The 20,952-nt window shown below is 39.2% G+C and overlaps 1 long non-coding RNA gene across 1 annotated transcript in view; it reads left to right on the top strand.

The window, feature by feature from the left end:
* Nucleotides 1-20,952, top strand: part of LOC143661044 (uncharacterized) — a 98,630-nt gene that overhangs the window by 19,485 nt on the left and 58,193 nt on the right. The window contains exon 4 of the long non-coding RNA XR_013164396.1: nt 13,921-14,026. This is a non-coding gene — a long non-coding RNA (uncharacterized LOC143661044). The remainder of the gene's footprint in view (nt 1-13,920; nt 14,027-20,952) is intronic.

The following is a 20,952-nucleotide window of genomic DNA, read 5'->3' as shown; positions in this document are numbered from 1 at the left end:
ATAAATTTCCCCCTCAGCACAGCCTTTGCCACATCCCACAAGTTCAGATAAATTTTATTCTCATTTTCATTCATTTCTAGATAGCTACTGATTGCTCTAGCAATTTTTTTTGACTCACTGGTTGTTTAAGAGTGTGTTATTTAATCTCTCTATATTTGTGAATGTTCTCGTTCTTTGGCACTTATTGAGATCTAGCTTCATCCCATAGTGAGCAGAGAAAGTGCTTTGAATAATTTCAGTGTTTTTAAAATTATAAAGACCTGTTTTGTGCCCCATCATATGGTCTATTCTGGAAAATGTTCCATAAGCACTGGAGAAGAATGTGTGTCCTTGTGTTTTAGGGTGCAATGACCTATATATGTCTCTTAGCTCTAATTCATTTATCATATTATTTGACTTCTCTATTTCCTTGTTGATCTCCATCTGGTTGTTCTATCTATAGAGGAGAGTAGTGTATTGAAGTCTTCTACTATTATTGTAGAAACATTTATTGCTCCCTTCAGTTTTGCCAATGTCTGTCTCATGTACTTTGGAGCTCCTTGATTGGGAGCATAAACATTTATGGTTGTTATATCTTCTTGGTGAATTGACCCTTTAATTAGTATATGGTGTCCTTCTTTGTCTCTTATGACATCTTTACATTTAAAGTCTGTTGTGTCTGATACTAGTATAGCTACTCCTGCTTTCTTTTGGTTACAACTTGTGTGAAAAATCTTTTTCCATCCTTTCACTTTCAATCTATTTTTATCCTTGTGTCTAAGATGAGTCTTTTATAAGCAGCACATAGCTGGATTATGTTTCTTAATCCATTCTGCCAGCCTGTATCTTTTAATTGGTAATTTTAGCCCATTCACATTCAAAGTTTGTACTAAAAAGGCATTTCTTGAATCTGCCATCTTATCTTTTTATTTTATTTGTCAGATCCATACATTCTTTTCCCCCTTTCCCTTTTTATATTACCCTTACTGGTACTCTTCAATTCTGTGCCCTGTCTCTCCTTCCTGTATTTGTTATTTTCAGCCAACAGAACTCCTTTTAGTATTTCATGTAGGGCCAGTCTCTTGGTGACAAATTTTTTCAGGATTTGTTTGTCTGTGAAAATTTTAATCCTTCCCTCAGTTTTGAAGGAAAGTTTGGGTGGATACAGAATTCTTGGCTGGAAGTTTTTCTCTTTCATTATTTTAAATATATCATACCACTGACTTCTCACCCCTATGGTGCTAGTTGAGTAGTCTGAACCCAGGCGTATGTGGTTTCTTTTGTATGTAGTAGATTGTTTTTTCTTGATGCTTTCAGAATTTTCTAATTCTCTTCAACATTTGACATATTGATTAGTATGTGTCTTGAGGAAGGCCTATTTGGATTTATTCTTTTTGGAGTTCATTGGGCTTCTTTGACTTGTATATTTATGTCCTTTATAAGGGTTGGGAAGTTTTCCCCCATTATATCTTCAACTACTCTTCCTAGCCCTTTACTCCTTTGTTTTCCTTCTGGGACACCAATTATTCTTATATTTGTGTACTTTGTTTTGTCTATCATTTCCCTGAGATCTAATTCAAAATTTTCCATCTTTTTTGCCATTTGCTGTTTTGAGTCTTTGAAGTCAGTTATCTGTCCTCTAGAACATTTATTCTTTCTTTTGTCTCTTCAAATCTGTTGTGTGCCTCTAGTATGTTTTTTATTTGGTCAATGGAGTCTTTAATCTATGTGATATGTGCTATTTTTCTGTTTATTCTTTGAAATTCCTCTTTATGCTCTTCTGCTGTCTTCTTGATCTCCTTTATGTCATTTGCCATCCCATTTATTTTATTGATTAGAGTTGTATGAACATCTTTGATTAGTTGTTCCAATGTCTGTGTCTCCTCTGGTGTTTTAATTTGGTTGTTAGGCAGGGCTTTATCTGTCTGCATTGTGATATGTTTAGTGATCTGTTGTTTTTGTTGCATGGAAATATCTTAATTTATTTACTTTGGGAGTTGATTTCTTTCAGTAGTCTAAGGCCTTGTGTTTGCCAGATGAATGTGCAGCAGGGAGCAGGGTAGGGGACGGGGCACAACAGTGCAGTGATTCCTTTCAGGGTAGGTATAGGCACAGGTTGGGGATGTTATGCTGATGCTTGTGAATGTGGATGCCCAGAAGCCACGGAGGATGTAGCTGTGTGGGTGCACTTGTTTGGGGGTCATAATGCTGGTGTGCACTGGTCTAGGGTGTGGGGCCCTTTGTACACATGCATAGAACTGTGGCAGTAGGTCAGTGTTATGCCTTTGTAGGTTGGGGGCAGATGTGACCCAGTTGTACAGGTCAGCACTTTTCAGATCTGAGAAGTGTGGCTGAGGGTTGTGCACATGAGTGATTCTAAGAGTGAAGTTTGAGAGCTGAAGAACGTGACTGGGGACCTGTGCGCATGTGTGGGACTAGGAGTGCTGTAAACTGATGCTCAGAGCTCCTGTGGGGGTGGGGTGAGGCTGTGCAACACTGTGGGTGGGGGGCGCAGGTAGCTTGGGTATGGAGATTATCACCCTGAGCCTATATGTGCTGGCAACAGTCTTCATGGAGCAGGAAGAGAGAGGTAGTGCTTGGGAGGGGTGCAGGAAAGGTGGGTTGGGCTGCACTTGGGGTGGGGATGTGGAACAGGTACACACACTGGGGGCTGGTGGGGTGGGGGCACCTGGAGCACTGGGAATGGGAGCGGGTGACAGGGTTCAGGTGCATGGATATGTTGTGAATTGCCGGTCACGGGGCTGTGTTGATGAGGGTATCACACCCAAGGAATGTGACATGCGTTACTTCATAATTCCCAGCTCCCATCCATTCACTCTTACAGACTCCGCACTCCATGCTAGGTTCCAGCTCTCTCCCTCTCAGTTCCTTGGCCTCTGCAACCAAGGCCACCCTATTGGTGCAGAAGCCTCTCCCAGGTCAGCTGCAGTCCCAAATCACTGCTTCAGTCACCTTCCCATCCCTTCTCTAACTTTTCCTTGGAGCACAGCTGATCTCGATCTACTCTGTTCAGCTATCTTCCCAGAAGTCTGCTTTATTATTATTATTTTTTTAATACTGTTTCTATCTGTTCCTTTTGTAGCTATAAACCCTGGTTTATTTTTTATATTTGGCTCCCACTAGCCTTCTAAAATTCACTCTATGGTGAAACTACCTGTGCCATTAAGTCTCAGTTTGTCCCTATCGGGTGTAGTTGAGACAAAGGCTGAGGCAGAAGGCATGCTTAAGCTGTTTCTGTTTTCAGCTCCTGGGGTCTAAATTCTCTGAATGAGAAGTGCCACATGAGTTGGGCCCTGCCCCCTTTTCTTGAGGAAAATAAGTCCTTTCAGGAATTATCTCCTTCACTTGACTAGTTACTTTGACTGTCAGATATATCTTAACTCCACCCTTGTCTGGTTCAGTGCTGTCAATTGAAAATGCCTGAGGTTTTCTCTAATAAGCTGCCTGGAATAGTTAAATAAACAAACAAACATGAATTCCCTTTTCAGAGCCAGTACTGAGCCCCCAAGTTTTGTCAGTCAAGAGCTGGAGTTGGTCCCTGGCTCTATGTGCCCCTTTTCTCAGGGCACAGCCTATTTCCAGTATTCTGAGCTTGGCTAACTTCAGAAGTCTCTGTTTTTGTTTTTGTTTTTGTTTTTTTTATCGGCCCTCCCTCCTTTCTGCTGGGAGAACCTCAGGGTTCTTTTCCTGCTTGCTCTGGGCTTATGTGTGCTTGGAGCTTGTATTCAGCAGTCCACTTTTGTTAATTAGAACTGCAAATGGAGCTGCTTACACGTCTGTGCTGTGATCTCAGCCCTTCCTCCTCTGTGATCTGTGTCCAGTCATGGATGACCCCAAACAGTTGTACCAAACAGTTCCTGGCTATTACTACCTCCTCTAGAGGACTAGTTAAATTCTATACCTCCCTATACCACCATATTGCCCTACCTCTCCCGTATCTGTGGGATTTGAAAGATTTCTTTCTTCTTTGAAGGACAGTCACCAGATTTCTGAATTGTGATCAATTTCTTGACTACCTGGGTATCAAATGTTTTGGTGATGAACGTTTATACTTTGCTGTATAGTTCCTGTGCTGGTTTGAAAGGATTTTGTACCCTAGAAAAGCCATGTTTTAATCCTGATCCAATCTTGTGGAGGCAGCCTTTTCTGTTAATCAATATTCAGTACTATAGGTTGGAAACTCGATTAGATTATTTCCACAGAGATGTGACTCAGCTAGTTGTGGGTATTAACCTTCAATTAGAGGGAGATGTGACTACACCATTCCAGGTGGATACTGATTAGTTTACAGGAATCCTTTAAAAGAAGAAGCATTTTAGAGAAAGCTTCAGAGCATGACAGAGCCATGAGAACCACCAGAGCCCATACAGCCAGCGACCTTTGGAGATGAAGAAGGAAAATGCCCCTGGGGGAAGCCTAGAGAGAATGCTAGTAGACATTGCCATGTGCCTTTCCAGTTGAGAGAGAAACTCTGAATGTCATCAGCTTTTCTTGAGTGAAGGTAACCTCCTCTTAATTTAGACATTTTTATAGACTTGCTTTAATTGGGATAATTTCATGGCCTTAGGACTGTTAACTTGCAACTTAATAAATTCCCCCTTTTAAAAGCCATTCCATTTCTGGTATATCACATTCTGGCAGCTAGCAAACTAGAACAGTCCCATTCTTGGCTTTTTTAGTTTTGGGAAATCTCTGTTTCTTCCTGTTCTGTCCCTAGCTTTTGGAGGTGGTTTTAGTGTACTACTTTATGGCCTAGATTGCCTCCTTGAGCATCTTGAGTGGTTTCTCTCTGCAGTCCTGCCCCTCCCCAAGCCTTCAGTGTACTATACCTTTGCCTTCAAAAAAACTGGTGGAAAAGAGTTGGTAGGTGGGTATGGACTCACCTGGTGGCTGGTGGCAGTAAGCAGGAGACAGTGGCCTGGAACCCAGTACTGGGGACCTGGAGCCCCTGCACTAGGTGAGGCTCTGCAGTGCTGTGCAGGCTCTTGAAGCTCCAGGCCATGGCAGCTGGCAGTGGCTGGCACTCCTTAGGATTCTGTTCATAGTAGTTCATACACAACCAATAAAATCTTGTTAAATATACCACTTGTTTCTCATAAACCTCATCTAAGATGGCTTCCTCTTTCTTCAGTCCGTCTGTAAGGATGAGAGCACTCAGGTATCTCTTTCCTAGAAAGGGCTCTCTTTTTCTATAATTAAGTTCACTTAAGTTTTATTGTCTTCAGCTCCCTTATGTGTTTTCTAAAAATTATGATTTTGCAGCTCATCTTATTTGCACTTATTGTTAGAGCCAAAGCTATACTCTACAAGGCTATATTTTAATTTAAGGCAGAATGTGAATATTATTCTGGTCTATAACTATGACATGATTTATCTAACTATCCCCAGAGAATCTGGTGTTTAAAATGTTTCCAATTGGGCGGGCCATGGTGGCTCAGCAGGCAAGAATACTCACCTGCCATGCCAGAGGACCCGGGTTCGATTCCCGGAGCCTGCCCATGTAAAAAAAAAAAAAAAAAAATTCCAATTTTTCACTATATTAAATAACTTTGCAAAAACATCTCAGTTCATAAATCATAGTTTCTTTTTTCGAATACTTCCTTAAGATTGATATTATTGGACCAACAAGTATGAATAATGTTAAGGCTCTTGATGTATATTGCCAAAGTCTTTTTCTTAGATGTTATAGCAATTTAAATTGCCACCAGCAGTGTATGAGGATATTTGTCTCATTGCATCCTTCCCAGCTTAGATTTTTTCATTAGAAAGAAATATAGTTTTAGAAGTAAAAAGACATTTTAAATTTTGTTTAAAAATATTTTAATGGTATATTGTAATACTTAACTGAAAACATATCAAGTATACGTAGTATTCCTATAAATCAACGAGAAGCAACATAATACAGAGATGGGCAAAAAACTTGAACAAGTGCTTTATGAATGGCCAATAAATATAAGAAAAGGCACTTAGTTTCATTAATCTTCAGAGGAATTCAAATTCAAACCATAATGATACATTACTACACAGCCACCAGAATGGGTAAAATGAAATGGATAAACAATGCTAGATGAACAATGCTGCGTTGGCTCAGATGTGGGGATACTAGAACTCAGTCACTGCAGTGAGAATGACACTTCATACATTTACATTGGGAACCTCTTTGTCAGTATTTACTAAATCTGAACACTTTATTTACTAAGGCTGAACACTATGGCCCAGGAATTCTATTCCTAGATTACCTAACTGAAAATTATGTATGTTCACTAAAAGGCATGTACAAGAATGTTCGTAGTAGCTTTATTCATAATATCCCAAACCTGGAAACAACTCAAATGTTCATCAGAGATAAGGTAGGTAAACACAATTTGCATGTTCATAAACTGAATTAAGAAAGAATGAACTATAGCTATACAAAAAAAAAAACAAATTGATCTCATGTACATAATATTGTGTAAAATAAGGTAAACACAAAATAGTATACTATATGATTCCTTCTATATAAAATTTATAAACAGGCAAAATTGATGGATGGTAGTAGAAGCCAGGATCATGGTCACCCACAGATACCCAGGGTAATGACTGGAAGGAGGCATTAGCAGGACTTCTGAAGTGCTGGTAATCTTCTGTTTCTTAATCTGTGTGCTGGCATCTCTGCTGTATTTATTGTGTGAAAATTCCTTGAGCTGTTCACTTGTGATTTTTTCTTTTGATTTTCTGTATGTATGCTAGACTTCTATAAATATTTACCTAAAATATTATTAGGTTGAATTTTTTTTTTTTATAATTGCTCCTTCAAAAATTATCTATAATGTCTCCTGGGTCAATGATTTAGACTGACTCATTTAACATTTCTGTACTTCATCTTCCTCATCTGCAAAATGGGAGAATGAACTTCACTACATACTCATGTAAATCAGATGAGATAAAACACCTGAAAATCCTTTGAGGTCGGTGAAGTTGTCTTCAAGTGTAGGAAACATTTCTATACTTAACAATAAGGAAGGTTTATTTATACACAATTCTTGGTGACATGGAAAAGGATGAGTGCCACAGAAAAAACATCAGTGGGAGAACTGTGGGAAAATCTAGAACAAAATAGAGTATCATTGACTTTTGACACAATTTTGAGGCCATCAAAGTTTCCATTTCATACCTTTTTCTGTCCTGTGTGACTACAAATCCAATGCTTTTCTCACTTCTCCTTGCTTCTGACCCCTAGAATAGAGGCAGTCAGCCTTGAAACAGTGGCTGCTCTGATTCCAAATTGTGACGTGTTGCCATTTTGTTTGTCATGAGTCCTTTCAAATTGGTGATTTCATTTGGCTCATCAATAGAGACTGTAGGGTCAAATGGAAAAAAAGGAGGCAAAAGCCTAGTAGAGGGGGACCACATAGTATCAGGTTAGCCTGTCTTAGAGTATTTAGTGGTCATTTGTAAGGAATGAGGTTTGAACCAGGAGAAAATATAAGGCATACCTTATCTGGGACATCTTAGGCTTTCAGTCTATGGGAGTGCTCTCTTCTTTCTTTTCTCAGGACATCTTTACATCTATGCCAGTGGGAATGTGCTTCTTGATGGAACATACTTGAGAGCTGCCTCCTTAGCTTTCCTGCCCTGAAAAGAATTCCTGCTGCTTAACTAATCATGGAGGAGGGACAAAGCAGAAGGGTTGGCAGTGCACCCTGCTAGGAAAGGACTCGAGTAAAATACTTTCAAGCCCTCTCTTCAGAATGCACAGTGCTGAGATGTGTAAGGTATCATTACTGTAAACTTGAGCAAAGTGCAACCTAATCACAGTTTACAAAGGAAAGGGGAGGAGAAAGCTACAATTCACTTTTTAAAAATCAATGGTGCTTTTCCTGAATGACACCTTTTTCCTGCCAAGCATTTTTCTGACCATACCTTCCCAGGACTTACCAACTACCTTATCAAACATTGCAGAATCTTTGCAATAAAAGAGTCCTTAAAAAGTTCTCAAGGCCAATTCCCCAAATACCTATTTCTAGTAAGGGAGATGATGTGGTTTCCATGTGGGGTTTGATGGAGTTTACCAACCTTCAACACTGGAATTGCTTCTAGAATCACAGACTAGGAGGGTTAGATAAAACTGTGATGGTTTTGTTCAGTGTCCTAATATTGGATGCTGAAGCTGAAGCTCAGACAAGCTAAGCTATTGATCCAATACCTTTGAGTTAGGGAGGGTCCAGGGTAGCACCCATGTCTAAGCACCCTTATCCAGGACATTTTTCCTGGTCTGCTGGTAAAGCAAACCCTGTGGCCTTAATGGTGATGAATGAAAAGATAACCTTTTATCAAAGCAGAAATCTAAATGTCACACAAGGAGAGGATCTTAGATCTCTAACCCACAAACCCCAAATAGGAAGTGTTTAAATGAGGAAGGGTATTAAAATCATTGGAGGGATGTGGAGGTGCCTCTGAAGAGAGCAGTAGAAATAGAACAAACAGAAAAGAGTAAAAGCCATAAAACTGAACAGCAGTTCTATTCAGGAATGGTAGCGGAGCAGTGGCCAGCTCTGACCTTACTTCTGACTGGTATTGCATCATTAGTCTTGTCTTCCTCCCAGTCTCATCTCTCGATGATCCAAGGAGAATTGAGGCTGCCCAAGGAAAGTCCCTCAACATCCCTTTTCTGTCTCCATTTTTTCCCTACTTTCTCTCTTTTTTGAGGCATTCCTGAGTGTGCCTCCTTCCCAAGATTAACACCTGTGTGCTATCTTCACACTCAGTACATTTCCAATTTTCCTCTATACCGGTGCTTTCCTTTTGCCTGCTCTATCTAATCAAACTTCTCCCTATGCTCCCCATTTCCTTGCAAATCTGGAAAACCAGCTCTGTTCCATATACTGGTGACCCAGTGGTAGACCAGGCATGGACAGCCTTTTAGGCATTTGGGGACCGATGTGAGATATACAGGACACAGTATGGCTGCTCTTATTTGTTATAGAAGCACCAGCAGAGTAGGGAAGCCTATAGGAGTGTTTTGGTTTGCTAAAGCTGCCAGAACGCAATATAACAGAAACACAATTTCTTTTAAAAAGGGAATATATCGTTGCAAGTTTACAGGTCTAAGGTCATGAAAATGTCCAAATTAAGGCACCAACAAGAGGTTTCCTTCCCTCAAGAAAGGCTGATGCTGTCCAGAACACCTCTGTCAACTGGAAGGGCACATTGCTGGCTTCTGGGGTCTCAGACTTCTGGACACCTCTGTCAGCTAGGAATGCACATGCCAACATCTGCTCGATTTCTCTCTGCATTTCATAAGGCTTCCCTGGGGGCATTTTCCTTCTGTGTCTCCAAAGGTCTCTGGCTTTGTGGATTCTGTCTGCTCTGAAGTTTTTTCCAAAATGATTGCCTCTTAAAGGATCCCACCTTGAGTGGGTGGAGACACATCTCCATGAAACCACCTAAACAAAAGGTCCCATCCACAATTAGGTGGGTCACATCTCCATGGAAACAGCTTAATCAAAAAGATGCCACCCAGCAGTATTAAATCAGGATTAAAGAACGTGGCTTTTCTGGAGTACGCAACAGTTTCAAAACAGCACAAGGAGATAGCATCAAACTTTCCTCATCTCCCAATTCATTCACTCCTTTCATTTTACCATTTTCCTTCTCCTGAATATTCTCTCTGCAATGTCAGCTGAAACTTTCAAAATCTCCAGATTTGAGAGGCTTTTTTCTCATTCTGCGTTCTTTTTAACCTTTATACTGTCAACTCTAAGCCACATCTTGGAATGCTTGCTGATACCTCCTGTAACTTCTGTTGTCCTTATGTTTCTCTGCATGCTAAGTAACCTTGCTGATACCTCCTGTAACTTCTGTTGTCCTTATGTTTCTCTGCATGCTAAGTAACCTTGCTGATACCTCCTGTAACTTCTGTTGTCCTTATGTTTCTTTGCATGCTAAGTAACCTTCCTCAGGTCCTAGTCCACAGTTTGTTCATAGGCTGTAGAAGCCACCTGAGGTTTTGTATTTTATATTTGGACTCTCCCTGTACTTTCACACTCACTGGTAAGCTCCTGTTGATTCAACTCTTGCCTCTCTCCCAATTCCTGCGGACTGAGTTCTGTCTACCTACTGGAAATCTCCACATAATTCCTTAGAATTTTGAAACTGAACTCATTATCTCTCTCTCTTCAACATCTTTCAACCAACTCTCATGTCTACCTTCTCAGATTCTGATTATTTTCAACTTTGACATTATTTCTTCCTTACATCTAGTAACTTAAAAAACACTCTTGGATTCTATCTTCTTAATGTTACATCTAACTTTTTTTTTCTTATTATACCTATCTAATTCAGGACTTTAGCATTAAATATGATATATTAGTCACCTAACTGCTCTTTTTTTTTACTCCAAACCGTTCTGAAAATGGTTGCCAGGTAGATCTTTCTAAAGTAATTTTCTGATCATCATCCCTCTCTTGTTCAAAACTTTCAATAATCCTCAGTTTACTAACAAATTAATTAACTCACCTTGATGATCAAATATCTTAAAAGTGTGGACTAGTCTATCATTACAATTTTTCCTCTCACTCTTTTTACCATTTCCTTATATATATATATTAAAAGCTCTAGGCAAACGTATTTTGCTATAATAGTTCCATACAATGGGTTGGCTTAAGCAACGAAAATTTATTGGCTCGTGATTTTGGAGTCCAGAAGTCCCAAATCAGGGCATTGTCAAGGCTATGCTTTCTCCCTGAAGTCCATAGCAGTCTGGTGCTGGCTTGCTACAATCCTTGGGGTTCCTTGGATTGCATTTCTGCCTCCTGTGACGTGTTAATCTGTCTCCTCTTGTTTCTGTTCTTCTAGTTTCTACTAACTTTAGACTTCTGGCTCCTTTGGCTCACTGCCTCAGAATTTTTTCTGCTTATGAAAGACTTCAGTAATGCAGATTAAGGCTGACCTTGATTTAGTTGAACCACACTTTAATTAATGATATATCTTCAAAGGTCCCCACCCACAGAAATGTGGATTAATTGTTGAGGGTCAGTCAGTCACACTCAGATACTCATACTGTAAGCTTTCCTCCCTCTATGCCTTTGCTTTTGCTCTCCCTTATATCAGGAAAAGAAAAAAAATTGATTCATGATTGTGGCAGAGGCAATTCCTTATTTTCTTCTGTGAATAGGGAAGCATATAACCCCAATAGCTGCTGAACCAACTTCTGGTCATAAGGGGAAACAACCATATGTAGAGACTGATATTGGGCGCAGCAGAATAGAAATGTCATAAACAGAAGACAGCATTGAGCCTCTGAGCCAACCAATGCAGAAGGTTGCTATACCTCTGAATTTTGTATTAATCAGCAAAAATATTTTGTAATTATTTGAGCCGGTTTGAGTTGGGTTTTCTTTGCTTGTAATTAGAAATAACAAAAATACATCTGTCTACACTTTTAGCCTTAATTGCCTCTTTGTCCATGAATAATCTCTAAATACAACTGAACTGAGGTCTTTACTTTTGAAATCCATAGCAGTGTTTTTTTGTTTGTTTGTTTTTGTGAAATGGTTTGCATCCTGTGATACTGCTAATTGTGGCTATGTGCATTCTTGACTTACTCATATGTAAGGCCCTAGAGGTTAGGGAATGTGTTTTCCTTATTCTCGTTTCTTTCTGCAGTGCCTACCACAGTATACTGTGGAGGTTATTGAATGAGAGAGGTTTTTGTTTAGTAAAAGGAGTCCTGTCACTCACTGGCTGTGTAACTTTGGCAAAATCACCTAATATCTCTAGGTCCCAGTCTTCTTGCATATAAGATTAAATGATTAGACTAAATGATCACCAAGGTACAAGATTTTTTCATTTAATGAAAATTTGCAGGCAAAGATGAGAAAGAAGGCTCTGTAGCTGAGAGTAAGAATAAAGTTGAATTTTAAATTAATGCTTGTTCTCAGAGAAGTCTATCATCTCAGTAAAAGAAAGACCACAAATTGGGATGTGGGAAACATGCTCTGAGGCCAAGCATTATACTAGAAGATGAAGAAGTTATTCAAAATGAAAAGGCAGACAGACAATTAAGTGGCAGGAGTTGCTGCACATAGTAGATATTCAATAAGTGCTTGTTGAATGATTGAGGTTGGTGGAAGGGATTGAATCATGTGACATCTGAGGGATGGAATGAGATGAACCAGAATTATCATGTATTGGTGGACCAATGGCCAGAGAGGAAATTCTCCATTATCTTAGCCTAATATATCAAGTTAGTAAGTCTCTTTTTATCAGAGCTTTTTGGAAGAAGTAACAACTAATTTTGACCACTTTACCCACAACCTATATCTTGAATCACAGTGGATACCAAGAGATGTTTGTGGGATAATGAAACTTCATCTTCAGACTTCCATTTCTATCTATTAACTGCTCATTTAAGAGCTGCTGTAACATAATTTTATCTTTCCGGTCAATCTAAACAGTATTATTAAGGCATAGTATAAATTTCTATCATTGGACCTTGCTAAGACCCTATTTCAATTTCTTTGGGCCCATCTAAGACAGGATGTAAGCTTACTTTCAACTTCTAATCTCTACTTCTGTTTAATAAATCATCCCACGCACTTAGTTTCATGAATCAAGATATAGAAATATTTTCTTTTAAAACTGGAATTGTATCACAACATTTGATTAGTTTTGGTTCCTATTAATATAATTATCCAATATATTTGATTTAAAAATTGTCATTCTGGTCAAATATAGTTGTAAATCTTTTCTAAATAAACCAGATTCTCTTGAGAATGTTTGCATGCCTCAGAAAGTCAGATAAGGAACTATATTTTGAGGGACAGACACTTCATTTTCTTTTGTGTTACTCATTAGAGTAACAATGATTTCTGTTACTCTAATAAAAATATCTTATGTTAGAATAGAGAATAACAGGGTATAAAGTTATTTCACATTCATTAAATTATTGAGAGGGACATAATGGATTGAAAAGAATCCGGGACCTGAAATTAAGACACCTAGACTCTACAACTTATATATATATGTCATAGTCAGATTCATGTGTCAACTTGGCCAAGTGGTGATACCTGTTTGTCTGGTTGGGCAAGTGCTGGCCTGTCTGTTGCACTGAGGACATTTCATAGAATTAAATCATGATCATGTCAGCTGCATTCACAGCTGATTCCATTTGTAATCAGTCAAGGGGAATGTCTTCTGCAATGAGTGATGCTCAGTCTAATAACTGGAAGCCTTTTAAGGAGGATTCAGAAGAGACAGGCTCTCTTCCTGCTTTGGCTGGTGAGCCTCTCCCGTGGAGTTCGTCCAGATCCTCCATCGGAATCATCGGCCTCACAGCCTGCCCTGTGGATTTTGGAATCTATGTTCTTGTGGTCACTTGAGACACTTTTATAAATTTTATATTTGTGAGTGTTCCCTGTTGATTCTGTTTCTCTAGAGAACCCTAATACAAAAGCAAAGAAAGAAAAGAACAATAGTTTTCAAAGCACTCTTCAACAACTAGTTACAGGAAAGACCCCCGAGTTTGTCATGGGCTACTATACCATCATCTCAGACTTTTCCTTCTAGCTGCTCCAGAACATTGTTCTCCAATATTCTTAAGGGCCCTCTAGGTGGAGAGTAGGTGGATTCTTACATTTGTTATTTATCATCTGTCAACATTTATTCCAGTCTTGCACCCTATGTCCCCTTGACCACTTATTTATCCTCCATCTGTAAATTCTATCATCTCTCTACACCCCTTTACACAAAGCATAAACAAGGCTCTTTATCATCATGCCCCCAAGCATGATTAATACAAGGATTGGTGCAGATAACAAACTTCTTTTGTTGAACGTTTGGAGTGGGGGGAGAAGGAGATTATTGCACTTAATTGAATGCATTTCTAAATTAATGTTATCTTCATTGTTTCACTAGTTCATCAACAATTTCTTCCCACAGGAAATTGCGTACTGAAGACTTTCTTCTATGCTGCCTGCTTCCATGTCTTTGGGACTCATCCTTTTCATCAGCTGAGAATCCTCTCATTGCTGTTGACTTCTTGAAGGTATGTCCCCCAAAGTAAATCAAACCAGAGCAGAGGAAAACAAAACAAAACAATTTTTTCTTTGTACTCTTATAAAGGAAATCTGTTACTTTCTTAGGCAGAACAGAGAAGTTCATTAGTTATTAACCTTCTTCCAGATTAGGCTATACATTTCATAAACGCGGCATCCCAAGCAAAGTAACAATTTTTCCTCAGAGGGAATTCTTTTGTCCTTTTGGCTCAAATTGTAGACACCTTCAAAAATATCATTTTTCCCTTTTCTTAACGGTACAGGCTTATTATAAGGACTTAATGAGAAGTAGGGGGGCAGGTTAGATGGCCATGTGGACTTAGTTTATGAGCTAGTGAGGCTGTACTTGAGATTAAGAATGGATTCCACAAGAGAAGAACCAGTGACTCTACAATTTTTCTGCAGATCTACCATAAATCTTGGTAAATTTTTTTGTATACAGTTCATTAATGATAACTTGTCATTGTTTTCTCTTATATAAAATAGGGAACTACCTCCCTTAAAACTGTTATGAGGATTAGATGAGGTTATTTATATGGCACAGTGTCTGATATCTACTAAATGTGGTTACCTTTTTTATTATTTTTATTGCCTTTATTCTTAAAGGAGGGGAACAAATTAAAAAATTGAGATGGTACCCAATGAGATTAAGAAAGCAAACAAAGAGCTAGTACTATGTCAGAAGTCACCCTAGCCTTAGGTCTACTCCAAGGAAAGGGAAAAAGAGACAGAATATTAGATACACTATAGGAATCATGGTGGTCAAAAAACCTTGATTTAGAAATGAATTGGATTTTCTTGCTAGGTCAGGCAAGTGGGCAAGTGCCCCCTGAAACCAACCAACTATCCAACTACCTGAGCAACCAACAAAGAAACCAAACTTATCCCTTGCATGCAAAAGAGGTATTTTAATGAGCAAAGATGGCTCATTCTATGCTTTACAAAAAAAAACAACCTTTCCTTATTTCATTTGAGTTTCTACTCTGGGCTTATAAAGTAGATAGAGAAGGCATTAATACCTTCATTTGTCATGTGACAAAAAGGTATCTGAGAGGGTAGGGGACTTAGTAATTCTCACATGATGATGTAAGTTTGATCATGAATATCATCTTTTGATTCATTAGCAGAAGCTTTTTTCCATGACTTCTGGTTACACGAACCTTGCCTGTTTTGAAAAAATCAGGGAGAACTGATTGTTGACTTTTTGTTTTTTCTCCTTCCCTTTGAATACTGTAGAGTTCTAATTGAATTTATACCAGCTGTTGGGGTGGTGTATATGTGTATGTGTGATTTAAAGCAAGAATATATTGGTTCCCATAGATGCTAACCTAATCCCATGTGCTTTTTCTCCCCCCTACCCCCTGCCCCACCTGGGACTCTTTTTTTTTTTTTTTTCCAGTTACGGTCTTTAAATCTTCAAGCAAAAACAAAACCATTTTCTACTATTCCTTCCAGGAATCAATCTTCCTAGTCATTTTCAGGAGAAAATGCTTAGTCCCCAGCTTAGAGTTTCCTTTTGTATAGAGGAGTGGCCTCTCTTCATCTTCCTCACTCACTCTTCACTTGGTGGGGTGGAGTAGGGCTGACTTACATGACTGGGGAATTAGAAGGAGAAACTGGACATGTGTAGCCTGCATTTTTTAGGAGGGAGATTCCCATTGACAGTGTGCAAGCCCTTCTTCCTGTAAGCAGTGCCCATGTGGGGAGACAATTTTAGCAGGCTAGGGTGCCCTGGTATTGGTTGTTGTTTGAATATGAGCCACTGAAGTGTAGCTGAGGCATATATTAGAATATAGGGAGACGTATACTTCTAAATACATGCCTTTTAGACAGTAAAAGCAGAATGGCATTTTCTACTTTTAAAGTGAAAATCAGCTGAGTGCTGTATGTGCTGCAGGATACCAGTGAAGGTCTGGTTTCAAATTTTAACACCAGATCTGATCAGACAGCACCCAGTTGGCTGCCCAAAATTTAGGGTCTGGGAAATAATATGACAGGGTTATGGTTGGATTTAGGTGGATTGTATTGGAGCTTAAAAGTCATCAACTACCATTTTGTTTCAAGTTGACCCTAGGTTACTTAATTATGAATGAGGGAAAAACATTTCCTGGGATACTTGATTCTTAGACCTCAGAAATTCTTTATTAAGGGTTAGGAAAAAAAAAAAAAAGCCCTAACAGTGAAGTGACTGTTCACAAGTGAATGTGGATTCTGTGTCATTAGATAAGAACCTATGCTCAGTTCAGTCCTGGAATATCAGAATCTGGGGACTCAAAGGGGAAATGTAAATTCGGAGGTCTTAAATACATCAGATGGAAAAGATATCTTCCTCAAGTAGCATCTGGTGACAGGAGTTGCTGTTTTCAAGGAAAACTGCATTATCCTCTGAGGGAAAAGAAAATATGTTTTCCCCTCAAGATATGGTGATTATATAGTGCCACACACATAGTGCTAAATTTAACCTCTCAAGTTTAAAGTCCAAATATATATATTATGGACATCTGGAATAGATTAACTGTCATCTTAGCAAGACTAAAACTGGTAAAGAGAGTAGGGTGGGTAAGGGTGCAGGCTTTTGGGGCAGCATCTTGGTGCTGTCACTTACTAGGTAATCTATGACCGTGAGCAAATTACTCAAGGAACTGGCTTGCTCTTTAAATGTAATGGGTGCAAGACCAATGGATACCCTAACTAATTGAACTTTAGAAATTCAGGCACAATAAAGACTTGGCATGGTACTAATTTAACTTCAGAGGTCCTCAAGAAACTATATCCATTCCAGTGAGAGCCTGTTTTCACTGTTAAAGGACTCCTAACTCCATCTAGGTCCTGACAACTCCTCTGAGATTCAAGTATCAGAAGAAGAAACTGGGGAGAATGAATTTGAACTTTAATTTCTTAGGACTTTTAACTCACAAAGGCAAGATAACTTAAATTGAGATTTTAATTATGTGGGGCCTTTCACATCCACAGAAATTTAATTTGGGGATTTTAATTATTCCCTAAGTACTTAGTGATGGGAGTTTATACTAAAGTTGGGGGCATATTATTGTTGAAAATTTAATATTGTGGTATCTTGCTCATTTTATTATTGGAATACCATATCAGTTGGATCCAGAAAGTAGAATGTAGCAAGTATTCTGGAATCTTTGGTAAGATACATGCACACTGTTGGACTGTGAGAAATAAACCCTACCAAAAATCAGGGACTTGGCACGTGAGTGAAGTTTTTAGTGATTTCGAGGTCTGGGCACATGTTGGGATATCCTTTTCTTTGTATCTCCTACCACTAAGAGATAAGCATAGATTTGGTAGGCAGAGTTTAGTGTCAGCCTATAGCACATTTAGGAATGCTAGTCTGACTCATTTATCACATGACTCATAAGCCTAATGATTTTGAATGGAATGCAGAGCAGGAGAGGTCTCTACAGCAGTTTGTCAGTTTTCAGTACAAGTGGTTCTGCCAATTGAGTCACATGACTAAACAGATCCCAAGTCATTAGAGGTATCTGTGATAGAGAAAGATGCTGTGCTGGGTCTCTGGCAGGCTCCAGTAGGAAGGCAATAGCACAGACCTCTGGAGCAAAGCCATGCCATCTGCAGCAGAATAGTAGTCATTGTTTGAAATGTAGCTCCTGGCATGGTCTTCAGATTCATAGAGGACATTAAGTTATTATGCAATTGGAGTTGCCCATCATGAGTTGGATATTGTCTGCCCATTAAGTAATAAACTAGGGAAAGCATAGTAGCAATCCATTGTATGATGGAAATAGTATATTCAGGATCCTGCCTGAGTAGGTCCATAGGGCACAGCTGAGTGAACAGGTGGTCCAGATTGCATTTTGTCTACCCCTGTTGTATTGATGCCTCTTTTTCAGCTCATACTATGGTCTCAGAGAGTTTGCAATGACCAGCTAATGGGGTAAGAAACTTTCCAGGCCTAGATCACAAATGGGTTGGTTCAATATGGACTCTTGCTACACTACAGCCATATTCATGGGTGGTCTTCAAAAATGGTGGTGAGCAGAAATTCTCCAGTAGACAGAGCTTTGAGCAGTACACCTGACCATCAACTTTGTGTACAGTGAGATGTGCCCTAAAGTTAAAGATATAAATTCTTGGGCAAATGGTGAATGGCTTTGCAAATTGCTCAGGAGCCTGAAGGTAACAACATTGGAAGACTGGATACAAAGAGATGTAGAAAAGGGGCATGTAAATAGTTCGATGAGAGTGGGCATAAAGTGTATGGATCTGTGTGTCTCAGATTTATGCCTACCAAAGAGTTTCCACCACAGAGGAGGCACTGAAAAACCAAATTGAATAAGATGACTTGTCCAGTAGATGTCAGAAGGTTTTGATTTGGCAGTAATACTTGCGCAAGAATTTCATGAATAAAGTAGCCATGGTGGCAGAGATGGAGTCTACTCATAGGCTCAAAACATGGAATCCCTTTCACCAATGCTGATCCAACTGCTATAGCAGATTTTCCAAAATGTCATTGGTACAGACCAATGCTGAGCCCTCAATATGGTACCACTGTTTGAGGAAATCAACCAATCAGTTGGTAGCAAATTGATTACATTGGACCTCTCCCACCTGGAGAAGGAAGAAATCCATTATTTCTTATATTGGTATATATGTTCCAGGTATGGATTTGCCTTCCCTGAATAGAGTGGTATGGATAGACCACTGGGACCACTGGCTCTCTATCTGAGAACACAGAGTGAATATATAATTATTATTTAATTTATTGTCATAGGACCCTGAATCACCTTGGATAAAACAACCTATTTTTAAGGGAGGAAGATGTGTGACAAGGAGCACATGAGCTTGGGGTCCACTGGCCCTATCGTATACTACCCGCTTAGAAGGTGCTACTTGTTAGAGTTGTTAGTATGACCTCTTAAAGCATAGCTAAGGAGCTAGTGTAGTGATGATACCCTTCAGGGTGGGGCTACTATCCTTCAAGTTGTAATATGTAGTTTAAGCCAATGGCCATTATATGGTATTGTGGCTTTGAGAACTTGAGAACTTGGGTAGAAAGAACAAAATGTAGAAGTAGGAATGGTCCCCTTATGGTCATTCCCAGTGATATCTGCAGGAGATTTGAGATTCCTATTCCCCAAATTTAGTCTCTTCTGAATTAGAAGTCCAGGTTTCCAGTGTTAGTAGATGGAGGACATTTCAGGATTGTAACCTGGACATTATGGACTCCTCATGCAATTGGACAAGTGGGTCAAGAATTGAGTGACTACACTATATTGTCAAGGATAGATGTCCACGATTATCATGTAGAGAAAAAACTGCTACTCTGTAATAGGTCAGGGAGGAATATGTCTGGAACTCAGCAGATTTGCTGTACTACCTCTAGGTGCATTCAATCCCAGTATTTGTTTTTTTGTTTTTGTTTTTGTTTTTTTTTGTTTTCTTTTAAAGACTTTTTTTTTTTTTTTTATGTGGGCAGGCACCAGGAATCGAACCCGGGTTCGATTGGTTCCTTGCCTGCTGAGCCACCGTGGCCCGCCCAGTATTTGTTTTGAATGGGCAAATAAGCACAGTGGTTACAGACTGTTAAGCGCTTGCTAATCAGAAGCTTAAACATTTAGGGATTAAGCAATGTAAACCAAAAAAAGTGCTGGTTTAGGGTGAGGGAGATATGTTATGGGTTGTAGAAAAGAGATGAAAAATATCATTTGTGAAGGAGAGATTTTAATTTATCTCACTCTCTTTCCTCTCATAAATTTTTTTTTTGTTTTAGTAATTGTGACCATCTTTGAGAAGTAGTGACTTGTGGGGTTCATTTAAAATATGACATATTACAAGAGGTGGAATGTAGCATATATTGTCAGTGCCTCACCCATATCTTCTCAGGCCATACTTTCAGCAGACTTTCATCCACTGGCGATCACCTCTTTTGGCCCAAATGCTTCCACTGATGACTGGAGGCCAATCTGCTGATGTGCCAGCAATCTGAAAACTCTGGGAAGATTTATCATCTTCTAGGAGCAGCCCTCAACCATTGCTTGATGAGAGTTGGTATATTAATGCTCCAACTTCCTTACCTCAGATATGGGGTCATTATGAGGTAGTAGACTTCACTGACTGAAGTTCCCCTATAGCTTTAAACTTCATTTACTCATCATAAATAACTGGTTTGATAAAAAGTTCTTTATTGCCTGCCTCCCTGTCTTGTCTCACTGCACAATCCACTATCAGTGTTTCCTGGTATCACCCTCAAATAAACTTTTGCACTTGAATCTTTGTCTTTTGTGTGCTTCTGAGTGAACATAAAACTAAGACAGTACCTGAAAAGATAAATCAAATGTAAAAAAACTTTCTTCTATTTTGTGAGTTGCTTGAATTATAATTTGTCTTAACTGTATTTAGAAATTTGAGAATGAGTTAAACGATAGGAGGATGTCTATTTGCCTAGATCATGTGTTGGCATATGTTTCCTGTAAAGGGCCAGGTAGTAAATAATTTAGGCTGTGTGGCTACATACGTGTCTGCCACACATTATTCTTTGTTTTTGTTTTCTGACAGCCCTTTAAAAATATAAAACCTAGGTGGGCAACAGTGGCTCAATGGCAGAGTTCTTGCCTGCCATGCCCGAGACCCGGGTTTGCTTCCTGGTGTCTGCCCATGTTAAAAAAAAAAAAAAAAAAAAAAAAAGAATATATATAAACCTATGCTTAGTTTTCAGATCAGGCTGTGGGCCAGATTAGGTCCACAGACTAAAGTTCCTTAACCTCTGGCCTAGAAGGAAGTAATAGAAATAGGGAGATGTGAATTTCACAACATAACCCTGCCTCATGGTTGAGGAACTGAGTTTCAAACAAGTTCTCGTTCTCCAAGATTGGAATGTATTTACATAGATAGCCAAGGGTCTTGGCTACAGGACAAGCAGTGCTTAAAA

Source organism: Tamandua tetradactyla, chromosome 2 (assembly GCF_023851605.1).
Source record: "Tamandua tetradactyla isolate mTamTet1 chromosome 2, mTamTet1.pri, whole genome shotgun sequence".
NCBI classification, from domain to species: Eukaryota; Metazoa; Chordata; class Mammalia; order Pilosa; family Myrmecophagidae; genus Tamandua; species Tamandua tetradactyla.
Note: the sequence above shows the minus strand (reverse complement) of the source record. Positions and strands in the feature narration are given on the sequence as shown.